General features: G+C 37.2%; 1 pseudogene; it reads left to right on the top strand.

The window, feature by feature from the left end:
* The first annotated feature begins 13,987 nt into the window (after positions 1-13,987).
* Positions 13,988-14,696, top strand: LOC112917331 (signal peptidase complex subunit 2 pseudogene; annotated as a pseudogene).
* Positions 14,697-15,124: the final 428 nt, after the last annotated feature.

Raw genomic sequence — 15,124 nt, 5'->3', positions numbered from 1 at the left:
CATTTCCCTTAGGGCACTTGCTCCAACAGTCCCAGGGAAGTGCTGATCTGGAGAGAGACTGATCTGTGCTTGCAAGTCCTTGGCTGATTCACTGGGAGAGTTTCTTAGCTTCTCTGTCCTTTCATCTGTCACTGAGGAATGACAATGCCTGCCACCTCTATGTTTCACAGATATGTTGTTATCAGGAACATTGGCAACACTCTTTGATATATAGAGATGAAAGATGCTGGATTAATTCAAAGCTTTATTTGTTGTTTTTCACTATTATTACTAGTTAAATTGCTGAACACACTTTTGACAGTCTTGTCAGAAGCTCTCCCATATGTCCTTTCCCGGGAAGAGTAAACATTGCCTTCAGAGGCTTGACTACTATTTTTTTTCTTTCTTGGCAGTGAAAAATGATTTCAAATCACAGTATTTAGGATGATGATATTTTTGATGTACTTTCTCTTCTTTCAAGCTCTTACTCTACTCCTTCTCCTGTGTAAAAATGAAAGGGCAGAGAAAAATTCAGATGTTAGCCTTCTCTTGGCCTCCAGAGCCATCTAGGGGTCAGTGTGAGGTGGTTGTCATTTGATGGGTAATGAAGAGGGGTAGCTACTCAGAAGCAAAAAGACTTCTTGGATGTTTATTTTCTTGGTGGATGCTAGAAGGACAATACAGGGTTCTGGTCTACATGTCTGGCTGTTACTGTCCCCTGAGACACCACTGAACACAGATCTGCCTAAGTCACAAGGTTCTCAAGGGCTTTCATTTTGTGCAACTACTTTTGTCCTCTGGGTGGAAAAGAATTTTTTGAAGTTAAGGTTTCAGGGTCCTTCATCTCAGATCTCAGCCAAGACCCAAAAGAAGCCCAAGCAAAGTATTCATATGTTTTTGTAAAATTCACAAAAGTAAGATATTTTAGCAACAGTTAGTTAAGAACCCAGATTCTTTCCGTTTAATTTCCTCTCCATCATGTTTCCCTTTGTGTCTAGGTGGTGCAGAGTGACCATGAACATCTTTGGGGTTCTGCTAAAGGAAAGTTGGCTTCAAATATGCCAGTTTGACTTCAGTTTGCAAAGATCACTGGGAACATATCAGCAAAGCAAGTAAGAGTGTACAGATTTTCAATTTGGACCTATGTGAAGAATACCTTCCTTTGTCACCTTCATTTATTTATTTATTTATTTTTTAAATTAAAGAACTATGAGAAAATTCAGATGAAGATTAAGAGACCACGAAATGAAAGCAGTAAGATACATGATGAAATCAATACAAATTCTTCACTTCCTGATGTCAGAATCACCATAAAAAATTTCAGATTCTATTAAAAGGAGAAAATCTATAAGAAAAAGAGATACATTTTGGAATTCATTGACATCTAGAGCTAGATATTTCTTATCAGGAGCTATCCTGGGCATTATAGAATGTTTAGCAGCATTCTTGGCCTCTACTCACTAGGTATCTGTTCTACCTCCCTAGTTGTGACAACCTAAAAGTCTGTAGACAAAGCCACATGCACTCTGGGGGCAAAATAGCCCTTTCTGAGAACTGCTGACATAACACTGAAGGGGGTGGAAAAGAAAGGAGCTCAAGTACTTCTGGAAATTTGGGTTTTGACTTGATACAGTAAGGCTAAAGACAGAAAGAACCGCGTACACACACACATACTTTTCCTACCGAGATATGGGTTAGCAATTGTGAAACTGCTTTCTGTGTACATTGGGATTGAACAAATAAGAAAATGTATTGTAGATAATGAGAGCCAGGTTTCTCACTGTGAGAGAAACAAGCTACAAATAAGGAAAGAGGAAAGTGTAGAATGAGTCTTATGGTCCTGGAGTGGACTCAGAGAATTAGTAGGAACTCTTAGTGTATATAAACACATACAGATAAATAAAAAATAAATACAGATGTGTATGCACATATGGGCTAATATACATGCAGAAACATTCTTCTGTTCAATAAGAGGGCCTGAAAGCAGGAAATGGGAGCAATAAGCACATCTAGCACCCACATCTTGGTTTCTAAATACTATTCTTCATTAGAAGGAAAAGTGGCTGGTTTCAGGGCCAATGTAGAGAAAAGACAAGATGATCCTGGAGCATCTTGTGGTGCCAGAAAGTAAGGAAGTTCTTAAAAAAGAGGAGGGAAGCATGTTGATGGGCACAAGAATCAATCTGAAATAACTATTCATGGTTAAAACTAGAAGAATTTGAGCAACAAAGTCAATTAGGACAGTATTGGATTATATTGGATTGTAACTCAAAGAATAAGTAGCCCTGAGTCTATACTCATATGAAAAGTAACTGCTAAATGAATAAATTTGGTAGAAGGGATATATGAAAGAATTCCATTTAGTAAATGTCAAAGGTATGAGAGAAATAGAAAATCATCATTAAAACCTTGGTATTACCTCAATAATAGTCATTAAGCAAGCTCCACTAATGGATAATAAAATTAGAAGATGAAAGTTTAAGGAGAACCAGGATTTTTGCATAATCTTAAAGATCTCTCCTCCAAATATTTATTTAATACAAATTGGGAAATAGTAACTTTTGAGTAGAGAAGCCTGGAGATGCCACTTTTACCAAGTGATCAATGTTAATCCCAGCAGTAAGAAAAGCAATGTCCTGTCCCCCTGACATGACACACTGGGGCATATCTGTTCTGTGGAATTCTTTCCAGTAATGCATAAGCTCAATTTAATCATGAGTAAATACCAGAAAATTCAAACTGAGGGGCCTTCTGGAGGGCTCTTCGAGAAGATCAAGATCATGAAAGACAAGGAAAGGTTGAGGAACTGCCGCAGACCGGAGGAGATTACAGGGACACAAAAACTAAATGCAGTGTGGACAATCTTGGAACAGAGAAAGGACTTAAGTGGGAAAACTAGTGAAATCCAAGTAAAGTCTGTAGTTTTGTTCATAGGATTGTACCAATGTTAATATCTCACATTTGATGATGGTGCTATAGCTACATAAAATGTTAAAATGAGGGGAAGCTGGGTGAACTCTTTGTACTACTTTTTACATTTCTTCTGTGAGTCTAAAATTATCTCAAAATTAAGAAAAATTTCAATTAACCACACCAGAGGAAAGACTGAATTATCTTTCTAAGTTTTAGATAGGAAATACTATAAAATAATTGCTACATGAAGTGGAATTGCAGAATACGCTGTCAAAAATGTAGGAAAAAATAGTATTACTGAGGCATATAGCGCAGTTAAGTAAGAAAAATTTTGTTTTATTTGTCAACTTCTTGTAGTTGTAATTTATTTTATATAAATGTTTATTTTTGTACTTAAGTTTGTGTTCTTGTAATCAGAGTCAGGCGCAGAGGGGGTGACTATTACACAAGTTGGTTTCCAGTCTCATTCTTTCTGTCTCTCCTGGCCTGTTGGCTGTGCAAGAGACTGCTTTCTCCACAGGTTTGCCTCATTCCCCTCTACATACTTGTGAGGTTAACAACCTTCCTGCTCCCTCCACCTCTAATTTTAACACACTCATGGTATGTCTGCAAAACAGACCCAATGGTTAAATAAAGTTTTCAGAATCCTGCTGACCTAAGACTCGACTCCTATATTTTCTAGCTGTCTATCCAGTTGCAGTTTAAATCTCTTTTCTGTGTTTTATTCTCATTGGAACTTCATTATTTGGGGTCTCCAATGATGAGAAAATATATATGCTTTTCCTTTTATTTTTTAGGTCATTATTTTCTCTCCTAAAAAAAAATTCTTTCTTTGAAATGGAAGAAAAAGAATTCTAAGATATTCTAACCCTAACCATGACCATTAAAAATATTTTGATATGTCTCCTTCTTGTCTTTTTCTTATGCATGGGGATGTGAATATGTATATTTTAAAACATAATGATACTAATGCTGTATGTACCATTTCTTTCCTGCTAACAGCACAATGTAAATATTTTCTTACAATGTTTTGTCTAGTCTTTATATACATCACATTAGTGACAAAACACTCTTCTGTTGAATGAGTATTTTAATTGACTTAACCATTCCTGGATCATCGGATGTAGTAATGTACTTTATTAATGAAATATGTGCATGCCTATGTGCACTCCTATGTGTGCCTGTGTGACTTTTATAAGATCAACTAGGGCTGTTAGAAAACCTCAGATAGGTATAAGCAATTTAGGGAAGAGCAGGGTCTTTCCTAGGTCCCTGGAGTCATCCTTTGGAGGCTATGAAAAGTAGGGCAGACAATATCAATAGAAACACAGGTTTTGGTTCTAAGAAGGGTCTGGAGTTCAAATTTTTGGTTGAGCTAAATGGTTTTTCTACCTTCAGGATGAGTGCCTAAGAGGATGTTTATTAAGCACCAGGAGAAATGAAAATTAATGCAAATATCTATTAGCCACTAAAGCCCAAGGAAGGGCAGAATGAGACACTGCAGCAGAGAGGAAATGCAATCCATAATAATGGAGCAAACAGCATGTGTGGAGACTTCCAATGAAGACAGAGACTTGCAATGTAATTAAATCAAGTCCTTGGACAGCTGAGAAGCAGGGCTGTTGATGTGCTGAAGCCCACTCTGCAGCAGAGGAGGCTGAGGACGCATTAGAGATTAGAGCCTTAGCTTCCATTGTCTGTGGAAGCCCCACCAATTCTGTAGTATAGTATCGCAAAGAATGATTGTGCTGATGAGTAACATGAGTGATAAGAGGGCTCAGATTCTGTAGATTTGCCTCAGGTAATTTGCCTAAGGAATGCAGATGTTCTTTTTATTTTTATTTTTTTATATTCTATTCTATTCTATTCTATTTATTTTATTTTATTTTATTTATCATTTTCAGATGGTCTTTTATGTATTTGCAGAAATCAACAATATTCTACCAAGGGCGGGGGCTATTCAGTTAATACAACTTTGGACAGTCTGCCCCTAAACAGTCCTTATACTTTGAAGGATATTGGTGACATTCAAAAGTTCAGAAGTGCTTGGCATGGAAAGAAGGATAGGAACTTAAGACACGTCAGCCCAGGAACTCTGTAAAAGCCAGCTAAGTGCTTTGAAGCAAGCTGGCATTAGAGATAGTCAACAACTACTAGAGGAACCCCAAGGATTATAGGGGTTGCCACTCAGCTCAGAAAAGGGCTTTTTATCAGAAGCCCCAGCTCTTGCCATATATGCCATCTTGATGCCTGTGATTTCCCACAGATGTTTCTAAACAAAGCAAAAATGCTATTCTACACATGTCCATAGACCTTGTCAAACAGAGAGTCAGGATTCTCTCAGGGGCCTGCTTAACTGCTCAATGGAGAAAGGAAAATGAAAGAGGAGAAATTGTTCTTTTGGTGCAGAATGAGTGGGCTGAGGTGATTCCCTGCACCATGTTGGCATCTGACAGGATGAGCGTTATTTCTAAGCCAAATTTAGAGAGGATGTCATTGCGTTTTTGAAAGTGACTGTTTTTTTCACCCAGTGGAGGCAAAATCATTATGTGGATTTATTTCCAATAAGGCAATGGTTTTCAGAAGGGAAAGATAATAAATTCTAGTGACAAAAATCAGTAAACAGCTTTGGATTCTGTTTCCTGTCACTCCTAGGATGATGGCCCATACTTTGATACTAAGGCTTGCTAAAAAACAAAAATTCACCTGAGTAAATGTGAAGAGTCATGATCCCGTCTGGCAGATAGAAAGGAGCTCTGAGGACCCGTACAAAATAGATAACTTTTATCGGCAGGAGGTGGCAGGGCAATGAAGTTATTCTAGCAAAGAGTGGATTGTTTTAGGCAAGGTCACCCACCTTTAGGGTATGACAAGGGTCTATCTACTGGATTATATCACTGATGTTGACTGGAAAATCCAAACTGACCTGTTAAGATTCCATTCCTGGGAGAGGCTGAAACCACAGTTAGTTTAGGTATTAAGTCTCAGATGACATGGGCTTAGCACAAGTGATTCCATTTGGGGACTGCTGTCTCTTTTTTTAACAGGCTTTTTGTGATCTGGGCATTTTCCAGCTTCATTTTCCATCACGTTTCTGCCAAGGTTATGCTACAGCTGACCTTGTGGTTTCTAGAACATATTAGGCTCTGTCAGTCCTCTAGGTCTTGAAATGTTGATGAAATGGATGCTTTTCTCTGTCAAATGCACTTTGCCTTGGGAATCTTCCATGCATCCTGTGAGACCCAACTTGACATTTTTCCTCTCAGGGAATCCTTCTATCAGACCAGACGCCAAAAGGAAACAGATAATGTACTCACATTAGGGTGCTTTCAGGAGGGGTTAGTAAAGTTACCAATAGAAGGTACTATTCACAGAAGAATGGACAGGGTCTCAGCATCCCTAAGTCCAAAGGGTGAGAAAAGAGAGGAATTACCAGAATCCAAATTGAGAAGGACAGAGTTGTGCATAAAAGGCTATCTTGAGAAAAAACAGGCCCACTTGATCAAATAAATACTCTCAGTGCCCACTCTTCCTCCAATCTTCTATTGGAGCTCCCCTGTTGGAGCTATACCCAACCAAAAGCCAGAGGCATGGGAGTCTTGTTGAGAGCCACATGGATCAGCCTAGGGGCAGAGAACAGGTAGGTAGAAAAGGAAAGAGAGTGGATTTGAAGGAGAAATAGAAAATATTCATCTCAGTCCACCCCTTTTGTCCCTCAGAATCCATTGCTTTTCTTTGTGTGCAAAGTTCATATTCTTTAAATAGCAAATGCAAAAATTTCAGCAATTCATTTTTACTCATAAGGGAAACCTAACTCACTAATCTCTACTGATGTTCTTTATATAAAGTACTTGGGGGAGTAGGAGGAGAAACTAAATCATTAAGTAACATAAAACATAGCTATTGTAGTCCTTAATTCTATAGCTAATCTTGAGGCCCCTGTTGATAATTAAAGCTGTTTTCTCTTACCACCAATTCCGTATGCCAGACCCTTTGCCAGACCCATAGGTTGTATGGGATTCTTTCTCTTTATTGCTAAGGATTCTGAAATCTTTATTCCTGTAAGGTCAGAAGTCTTATTTGTCTTGATTTTATTGTGTCTTGTTGATCAAGGCCACTGGGAGGGGAAGTAGAGAAAGGAACTCTAGTAAATATTTTGGATTTCAAACTTAATGCTTGTTTTTATTGAGTATCAGCAGTCCATTTTCCACCCAGCAATTGGGATCATGCATATGCATACCAGCCATTGGAATAACTCCTTTAAATTTCTTTTTGTTCGATACTATGAGAAGCCCAAAATGGTTAGGGGAAATCTCAGTTTTCAATTTATTGGAACCATGACTAACAAACTAAAAAAACCCAGTTTTCTGAGCCCAAAATTATTGGACTGGGAAGCAAAAATTCTCTAAGTGACTTATGGGGAATAATAAGAGAGCCACTTACATTTCCACTACTAGTTTCTTGAACCCAGTATTCCAACAGGGAGAGGTGAAACCCTATAAAGGCTGCTAGTTGGGATGCCTGGGTGGCTCAGTGGTTGAGCTTCTGCCTTCGATTCAGGGTGTGATCCTGGATCCCTGGATCGAGTCCCTTATCGGGCTCTCTGTGGGAAGCCTGCTTCTCTCCCTCTGCCTGTCTCTCTCTCTCTGTCTCTCATAAATCAATCAATCAATCAATCAATCAATTGTAAAAAAATTAGAAAGGCTGCTGGTTTAGGGTGTGTTTTGCATCCTGCAGCAAAGTAGCCTAACTTTGGAGAGTCTGCCTCCTAAACAGTTCTTATATTTTGAAGGATGTTGGTGTTTCTCCAGCTGGTACTTAACTAAAACCTTAAGCTATCCCATTGTTTTATCAAGCCAGCTGCATCTGAGTATAGGTACAATTCATTCCTCAGTGTGAGCCCTTGTCTGACTCTCCTTTATTATTAAATGTGTCCCCCTGGTGGGAAAGAACATTGTATGAAGTACCGCAGTCTTGAATAAGATATTCTGTAAGTCTATCAATAGTGGCTTTAGCAGGCACAGTTTGGGTACAAATGGCAAATATATACCTGAAATGTGTATCTAATTCTGTGAATATAAAGCATTAATCATTCCATGGCAAGTAGTCAACCTGCCACCTGGTATCTGACTGGTCCCCACAGGAACTGGTGCCACTCAGCAATGGTCTCTGATAGCATGTTGGACGCTTAATATTGGAAGTAATCAGATCAGCCTTGATGAAGGTAAGACTATGCTGCTCAAAATACACATAGTCTAAGTCCCTGAAAATATAGCCACTTTGTACTTGAACAGTCATTGTACCCCTTGAACAGATATCAGATGACTGGAGAAAGGGACTGCTTGATATCCACTGGGTTGATCATCTTGTCTACCTTACAGTTGAGAGCTGCCTCTACTATGGATGCCTCTAGTGGGCATTTAGATGGACTGGTGTCTTCACATTCCTTACCTATTCTGAGAAATATGTCCTCTTACTTCTTTTTCAGTCTTTCTGCCCATACTTCCCTAATTTCATCAGCCAGCTTACTTGGTAGAACTTCAGGCCATTTTTCCTTCTACATGTTATTCTTTTATTTATTTTTTTTAAACATGTTACTTTGTTCTTAACTTTGGCATATGGATAGATTTCAGGGAGCTCATGAACTTGGATAGGAAATAATTACATCCCCATTTTCACAAACATCTAACTGAAATTTAGAATTTCAATTATGAATAGTAGTTAACAACCTACATTAGTGTCAGTAGCACCTGTGATTCTGTCATGAATAGAAATCTTTATAGTAAAAAAAAAAAAAAAGAAGAAGAAATCTTTATAGTATAGTTGTTTGTGGATACCTTGAAATATCATCTGTGCCTTACTACTTTGAAAATATAGTGGTTTCTTATGTTTCTAGAAGAAACATGGTTTCAGTCATCCTACATATATATTATCTATCTATCTATCTATCTATCTATCTATCTATCTATCTATCCATCTATCCATCTATCCATCTATCTATCTGTTTATGGAAGGGTACACTTTGGTAATCCAGATACCTATGATGCTTTTCACTATTTCCTGTCTACAGTTGGTAAATTTCTGAAAATAGTTTAGTGGCTTTCAGTGTTTTCTAAGGGTTTGAAAAACTGTATGGATTGTTCAATAAGAGTTCTTAATTCTGTGTAGAGTATTTCCAAGTTTGGATTTGCCAAATAAAAAGAAAAGCCATATACAAACAAAATGCCATATACTAGACAAAAATGGGCTGCTTTGTGGACTGGAGCAGAAGGAAAAAGCTGATAGCAACACTCTTGTTAAATGATGACATCTGATCTAGAGTAGTTGATTTAAAAAAAATTCATTCTGAAGTCTGTCACTTAGAATTGGCAATTTTGCCATTCTCCCTCAGTATATGGCTACGTGTAAACAAAGATTTTTCTTTTTCTTTCTTTTTTTTTTTTTAAAGTAGGCTCTATGCCCAAATGTGGGGCTTGAACTCACAACCTTGAGATCAACATTTTTCACTGTAGCCAGGTCCTTGCTTTTGGTCCCTGTGGGCATGCTGATGCATTTTTAAGAATTCTTATTTTTGTGAGTCCCTCTTGGAAACTACAAAACCCTTTAGTATTTTAGAAATGATAAAAAGTTTTTTTTTTTCCTCAAACAAAACTTTGCCTAGAAATAAAAGCTTCAGACTGCACAGATGGTGCTTCTACAATACTTGATGATGCATCTGCTTTTGGTATATAGTGAAACTGGAAGCTCTTTACATTTGTGTCACTTATTTCTTTTCATACAGACATGTATTTACATTATGTTTAGATTCCTTCAACAATTCTGAAAGTTTGGTAAATGCCATAAAGTCATTAGCTTTATCAGGAGCAGGTCTCCAAATCATAGTATTTACTTTGTCAAGAAATAGGAGTAGAATCTGAGGAGCTTTTCTACTGCATGGATATCCTTTGGAAAGAGAACCTCCTAGCTACTGCTAACAAACTAAGAGCAGAATTTTACCTTTCTTAAGGAAAAAGGAAATCTACTTTGAACCTTTCTGAAAGAAAGGATTTTATCCATGAATTGACTTACTATGTAGATATTTTAAGCCATGTGAATAAGATAATAAATCTTTCAATTCAGGTTCTTGAAGTTACCTTTATGGATGCTACTGAAAAATTAAAAAACTTTCTTGCCTTAGGTACTGATAGGGAAGAAAAAAGTAGAAGCCAACATCCTTACAAAATTTCAATTGCTAGAGGAGTTGCTTTTCCAAGATAGAGTTGAGATACAAAATTCTGTCAATTTTGAAATGATAAATCAGAAGACACATAGAAACTCTTCAAAAGTTTTTCAAAATTTATCTCTATCTTGATGGCACTAAAGTTGAATTATGGACTCGCAGTGCCTCTCTCTCTGATATAAACTATGTTGAAGATGTAGACTGAGTGAGCCAAAGAACATGTTGGTTTTAGGACAAAAGACTCACTGCAATTGGAGTTTAAAACAGCCTAACAAAATGTTTGATGTTCCCTAAGGGAATCCCATCTTGATCTTATGAAGTGAGCTATGGAAACTTTAATTCTGCTTGTAACATTGTATCTTTGTGAACAAGAATTTTTAACATTTGTAATCATTAGAACAAAATGTCAAAATTATTTGGATGTCCAACTTTATGTGTGTGTGTGTGTGTGTGTGTGTGTGTTGCCAGTCAATGATCACTCCAGAGGTTAATGTTATTTTATATGCTAAACAATGGGAGACCTTACATTACATGTATTTTTTTTTTTAGAGAGAAAAGGGGAAGAGGCAGAGGGAGAGGAAGAGAATCTTAAGCAGTCTCTGCCCTGAGCATGGAGGTTGGCACAGGGCTCAATCTCGCAACCCTGACATCATGACCTGAGCAGAAATCAAGAGTCTGACAATTTACTGTACCGCCTAGGCATCCCAAGGTTAAACTTATTTTTTTCTTTTAGGTTAAACTTATTTTTTAAAAAACATGTAATATGGGGCACCTGGGTGGCCCAGTCAGTTGTGTCCAACTCTTGATTTCTGCTCAGATTGTGATCTCAGGGTCATGAGACTGGCCTGGAGTTTGCTTAAGATTCTCTCTTCCTTTGCTCTGCCCCTCTTCTTCCAAATAAATAAATCTTAAAAAAAAAAAAAAAGTAAAAAGTAAATTTAATCTCAACTTGCCTATATTATGTTATCTTGGTATTTAATGTAATAAAAGTATATGTATTGCTATATTACAAGTACATAACTGCATATATACATAAATTCATGACATGTATAATGAAACACATATTTCAATATGATTGGCTTTCTGCATAGTCTTCTGTGTTTTATTTTACGCATTTAAAACTATTAATCTGGACAGGTTACCTCTCTTTATCTCACCAGATCCACAAGAGGACCAGGGGACATAAAAAAGCTAAGAAGCTCTGTTCTGACTGCAGCACCAACCGAAGTTGTCCCCACTAAGAAGGAGCTAGTCAGGGAATAAATAGCTACTGAATTCCACCTCCCTTGATCCTTTGCTGAAATTCCTTACTCTCTGAGCCCTCCAGAAGCCAGGTCAAGGGAGACTTTTAGTATATTCATAGAAGTCACCCTAAAAGGACAGGCGGCAGAGTAGAGGGGTGGGAAGGATGAATCTGGAGCAGACAGTGCAAGATACCTGGAGACTTTCTCTTCTTTTCCTCCCATAGCTGTGTCACTGTGCCACATACTTTATGCTTCTGTCACATTAATGGTATTTTAATGACTTCATTTCAGTTCTGCTCAGAAAATATTTTTGAGTATCTACTAGAATCCAGGATTCATATATTATCTTGCTTAATACTTGAAAAGTGGATATTAGCATTTCCATTTTACAGAGCAAACAAGCTTGGTCACACAGTTAAGAAATGATAGGACTCACTGAAGGACCTTTTAACACTTGCCTACAACATCTTTCCTTCTAATCAATTCATGCAGGTCGGGAGATGGAAGACTCTGCACTATAGGAGAGAGGTAAAACAGGTTGGGGAACATTTGTACACAAGTATGTTAGTTGTTGCTAGAAGCAATAGGCTTGTGCAACTTTATATTTGGACTGTAGGCTATCATAAAGAATAGAAGTTCAAGTTTAAACACTTACAGTGAGTACTCTGGGCCTATAAATAACATAAGACCTATTTATGGGGAAGTTTGCCAGAATAAGCTTAGCAGTTTTTTTTCTTTATGCAGGCTTAAAGTTTTCTCCTATGTCTATATCCCCTTGTGTGTACCCATGAAAGTTACATTCACATGAAATATGTATTACTTAGGCTTTTTTTTTTTTAAAGTTACCACTGCCCTAATTTAGCACCTCACAGTTGTCCTTGTCTTTTGCAATAGCCTTCTGGCCTATTGCCCTGCCTCTCATTTCTTCTTCTTCAATAGAATGACTGAAAAGTAGAATGTAGGAGTTAAAATCCTATTCCAAATCCTTGCAATTTAATTGACACACATATATATATGTGTGTATGTATTGTATATATACACATATGTATGTATTTAATTTTTAAAATTCAATTTAATTAACATATACTACATTATTAGTTTCAAGAGTAGAATTTAGTGATTCATCAGTTGCATATAACACCCGGTGCTCTTTACTTCAAGTACCTTCCGTAACGCCCATCACCTAATTACCCCATCCCAAAGTTTTGTCCTGTTCCTCCACACTGTGTCTGTAGTTTCTCTCTTGGCTGGTCAGACCCATTTTAATTGGAGGGCTGACCAAGGCTAGTGAGTTCAAATATCACAATGGTTTGATTCCTAAATCTTTATATTCATCTCTTTCTTAGTTTCAGACTCATTGCCTACTGCATGTCACCACATAGATAGATGGGTCAGCATGATCAAAAAGAACTCTTCTTGTTCCCCTTAGAATTTGCTTCTGAACTTCTCAACAAATGGTGCTAGAAAAATTGGGTAAGAAATGGTGCTAGAAAAATTGGGTATACGTAGATAAATAAATGACCCCGTACCTCATGCCATATACAGAAATATACTTAAAATAAATCATAGACCTAAAATATAAAACCTAATCTTTGAAACTTCTGGAATAGAATGTAGGATTTAAAATTTTGAAACCTTGGACAAGGCAATGATTTCTTAGCCAAGACACAAAAAGCTCTAACTATAAAAAATTTTTGTGATACATTGGACTTCATCAAAATTAAGTACTTTTTGAAAGCATCATTAAAATTATGGAAAGACAAATCACAGACTGGGAGAAAATATTTCCAAATAATGTATGTGATAAAGGACATATTCAAAATAAGAATTCTTGCAACTTATTAGTAAAACAAACAACCCAATAAAAAATGGACAATTTGAATAGACATTTTACAAAAGATACAATCTTATAAATACATGAAAAGTTGCTCAACATCATTATTCATTAGAGACATGCAAATGAAAACCATAATAAGATTCCACTACACACCTATTAGAATGGCTTAAATGAAAATTAATATCAATATCAAAAGCTGGTGAAGATGAAGTGCAGTTGGAACTCTTAGATTGCTGGTGAGAATGAAAGACGTATAGGCATGGTAGAAAAGTTTGGCAGTTTCTTAAGATGCTAAATAAATACTTCTTATACAACTGAGAAATTCTTGGTCTTTAATCATGAGAAATGAAAACAAATGTACACATAATAACTAGTACTTGATTGTTTATAACAGCTTTATTCGTAATAGCCACAAACTGGAAACAACCCAAATGTCCTCAGCCAGTGAATGGATGAACAACTTATTACATACAATGACATGCTACTCATGATGTAAAGGAGCAAACTACTGAGACAACGAGATGAATAAATCTCAAAAGTATTATGTTAAGTGGGAAAAGGCCACACAAAAGACTACATACTGTATGATTCAATTTATGTGGAATTCTGCAAAGGCAAAAATATCTGAAGAATCAGATCAGTGGTTAGCAGATCTAGGATAAAGAGAAGGGAGCCACTTCAAAGAGACTCAAGAGTACTTTATAGGATGATGGAAATACTGTGTATCTCAGTACTGAAGGAAGTTACGTGGCTATATGTGTTTGTTAAACCTCAGACCTACGTACCTGAGACAAGATGGTAGCAGCGGGAGGGCGGGACTGCAGTGTTGGTGGCCAAGGCAGCAGTGCTGGTGGTGGTCCCATATGCAGGAGAGGCAAGGGCCACAGTAACTTGTTGGACAAGTGGAAGATTGATGACAAGTCTGTAAATATTGATAAATGGGATGGATCAGCTGTGAAGGATTCTTTGGATGATTCTGCCAAAAAGGTACTTCTAGAAAAGTTCAAGTATGTACTTTGGTATGATTTACAGTCACTTCACTATCATACCATCTCCTGTTTCTTTGCCATAGTGGCTTTGATTTGGGGTATATGCACCCCCTTCCATAATATAAGCCTGTTTTGGCTTTGTGTGTCATATCCTATTTTGAGATGATGGCGATCCTGACCTATAAATTTATATTCATATAAGGAAAAGAGTAACTTTCTTATGTCCCACAGGGAACACTCTGAAGTTGTTGTTAAATCCCAATGAATGGATCCTGAGGATATTTGGCAACTGTCCTCCAGTCTCAAAAGGTTCAGTGATAAATACGCTCTGAAGCTGACTCTTATGAGTAGAAGAACAAAGCAGCAGCAGAGAGTTTGAATACCCCAAGTCCATTGCTAAGTTTTTTGACCACAGCGTGACACTGGTCATGGATGCATAGGAGCCTGAAGTATCCAGTCTCTATGACATTCTTGCCACAGAAAGAAAAATAAAATAGCCAATTCTAAAAGCAGCCATCTTTCTGCTGGATCGTGCTGAATTTCAAGGTGAAGGAGAAGGAAACAGAGAACCTAAAATGGATAAAGTAATATATGTTAAAATGACCCTGTCTTGTCCTGAAGTTTTATTCCATTCTGAACGGGACTTTCGAGTTCAGATATGGGAAGTTGTGGCTCTGATATCTAACTTTAGCCTCCTTGACCTGCTGATTGGTGTCGTTTTGATTTGCTTTTCCAGAAAAGCATTTTTTAAACAGCCATACAGACTTCCTCTTTCATACCTAGCAGTACTTTATATCGTATAGCTTTGTGCCATGCAGCATTTAAAGACTCAATTTTTAAAACTGTTAACCTGTTGCTGACTTTCTTGTGTTAATTCCTGTTTCAACAGCTATTTCCCTTGTTTTGGAATACAACTTCTTGTGTATGACAGCTTTCCTTCACA

Source organism: Vulpes vulpes, chromosome 15, assembly GCF_048418805.1.
Source record: "Vulpes vulpes isolate BD-2025 chromosome 15, VulVul3, whole genome shotgun sequence".
Lineage (NCBI taxonomy): Eukaryota > Metazoa > Chordata > Mammalia > Carnivora > Canidae > Vulpes > Vulpes vulpes.
Note: the sequence above shows the minus strand (reverse complement) of the source record. Positions and strands in the feature narration are given on the sequence as shown.